The sequence below is a fragment of the Penaeus japonicus genome, unplaced genomic scaffold (genome assembly GCF_977035675.1).
Source record: "Penaeus japonicus unplaced genomic scaffold, GWHDUDI00000001_assembly GWHDUDI00000001, whole genome shotgun sequence".
In the NCBI taxonomy this organism is placed as follows: domain Eukaryota; kingdom Metazoa; phylum Arthropoda; class Malacostraca; order Decapoda; family Penaeidae; genus Penaeus; species Penaeus japonicus.
In genome coordinates this window covers 43272366-43274865 of record NW_028234403.1, presented here as the reverse complement: position 1 = coordinate 43274865, position 2500 = coordinate 43272366, and the positions used below count along the sequence as shown (strand labels likewise).

At 34.8% G+C, this 2500-nt stretch overlaps 1 protein-coding gene across 2 annotated transcripts in view; it reads right to left on the bottom strand.

The window, feature by feature from the left end:
• LOC122262923 (zwei Ig domain protein zig-8) overlaps positions 1-2500 on the bottom strand; it is a 29743-nt gene that overhangs the window by 5984 nt on the left and 21259 nt on the right. The window lies entirely within an intron of this gene.

Below are 2500 nucleotides of genomic sequence, written 5' to 3'. Positions count from 1 at the left end.
TCCCCAAAGCGCCTCATAAACACATTCCTTCCTCATATTTCCGTTGCGAGTGCGTGGCGGCAGTAAACCATTGTCTTCGAAAAAGTTTTCTCATCCCCCGAAGGAAACGGGTTGTGGTCATGTCTCGCTTGACCTCGCCGGAAGATGGCAATGTGACCTTGTAAGCACTCGCGTCGTCCGAATTCCCTGTGAGAGGACTTCGTTTCCCTCTTAACTTCCCTGCTGGTCATCTTGTTGTCAGGGCGGCCATTGCGACTGTCAGCGCGGTATGTATGATTGAGTGTTTGTGTTGTTGGTATTGCTCTCTCTCTCTCTCTCTCTCTATCTATATATCTCTCTTTCTGACTCTCTCTCTCTTTCTGACTCTCTCTCTCTTTCTCTCTCTCTCTCTCTCTCTCTCTCTCTCTCTCTCTCTCTCTCTCTCTCTCTTCTCTCTCTCTCTCTCTCTCTCTCTCTCTCTCTCTCTCTCTCTCTCTCTCTCTCTCTCTCTCTCTCTCTCTCTCTCTCTCTCTCTCTCTCTGTGTGTGTGTGTGTGTTGTGTGTATGTGTGTGTGTATGTGTGTGTGTATGTGCGCATGAGTGGAGGAGGTAATGAGATAGTGACGATGGTATTTCTTAATAATAGTGAAGGTAATAATGTTGACGATAATGATGGTAGTATGTTGTTTATATTGCTCTCTCTCTCTCTCTCTCTTTCTCTCTCTTTCTCTCTCTCTCTCTCTCTCTCTCTCTCTCTCTCTCTCTCTCTCTCTCTCTCTCTCTCTCTCTCTCTGTTTATGTGCGTGTGCGTGTGTATGCGCATAGGTGGAGAAGGAAATGAGGTAGTGACGATGGTAATGATTATGGTGATTTTAAAGATAATAGTGAAGGTGATAATGATGACGATACGATGATAGTAAGTATGACGATGGTGCTAATGAAGATGATTGCATGGTGATGGTTATGGTAATTATGAAGATTATATTATGGTGATGATGATTATGAAGATATTAGGGTATTAGTGATTGTGATGATAGTATGGTGATGGTGATTATGAAGATGATATTATGGTATTGGTGATCATATTGATAGTAAGGTGACGGTGATTATGAAGATGATAGTATGGTGATTATGAAGATAGCATGGTGATGGTGATTATAGAGACGATAGTATAGTGATGGTGATTATGAAAATCATGATAATATGAAAGTACAGTTCAGTTCAGACAGATTTGCGAAGACGTCGCTTCGCCCGGGCTATATGCACGAGGCGGCCCGGCCAATATGATAGTGATTATGATGACTTGATAACAGTGACGACACGGTTAATCGCAATGATAAGCAACACAACGATAATATTGATGATACTATCAATAAACAACAATAATAACGAAGAAAGCAAAACAACAACAACAACAAAAAACAAAACAATCCACCGACCTACACAATCCCAATCAAAACCCCCCATTTCAGTCAACTCGAGTCCAAGTCAATTCCAGAAGTCCCCATGCAACTCTGGATTGCATGCAGTTGACGGGCGGATGGGCGCAAATGAGACTGCCATTACGGCGCTTTCCCTTTCGAGGAGACCAATGCTTTTCCCGTATTGCATGAGGGTTGCATAGCCTGAGGTAAATCGGCGGAGTGTTGGAGGAACCAATGTTGATGATGATTATGATAATGATGATGGTATTGGTTGTGGTGTAGATATGGTAGATAATGTTATGGTGATGTTGGTGGTGGTAATGGTGATGAAAAGGATGATGTCGGTGATATATTGTGATAATAGTAATTGATGATAACAATAACAGTAATGATAATGATGATAAGAAGAATGAATAGTATTATATTCCTTGCTATGTAGATCCTTATTATCATGAATATTGTTATTCTTATGAATTTAACGATAATATTGTCATTATCATCATTATTGTTATCATTATTATTTATATCATTATTACCATTATCATTATTACTATTACTATTATCATAATTATTTCTATCACTTCTATTATTATTATCACCATCATTATTATCATTGCTAATACATTGTTGCTAGTGTGATTATCATTACCATTCTTATTTTAACTATATTCGGGATTATCGATATCATCACTATTATTATTATTATTATTACTATGTCATCATCATTAACAATGTCATTGTTACCATTATTATCATTATCGTCATCAATATTATCATTATTATTACCTTTATCATTATCAGTATCATTATTATTATTATTAATATGTTTCATTATATATTATCATTATTGCTAAGGATTATTGTTATTATTCATTATTATTATTCATTATCTAGTATTCATTACCATTATTAACCATTGATATATTATTGTTTTTTATTATTATTAGAATGATGAATATTATTATTATTATTATTATTGTTATTATTATTATTATTATTATTATTATTATTATTATTATTATTATTATTATTATTATTATTATTATTATTATTATTATTATTATTATTATTATTATTATTATTATTATTATTATTAT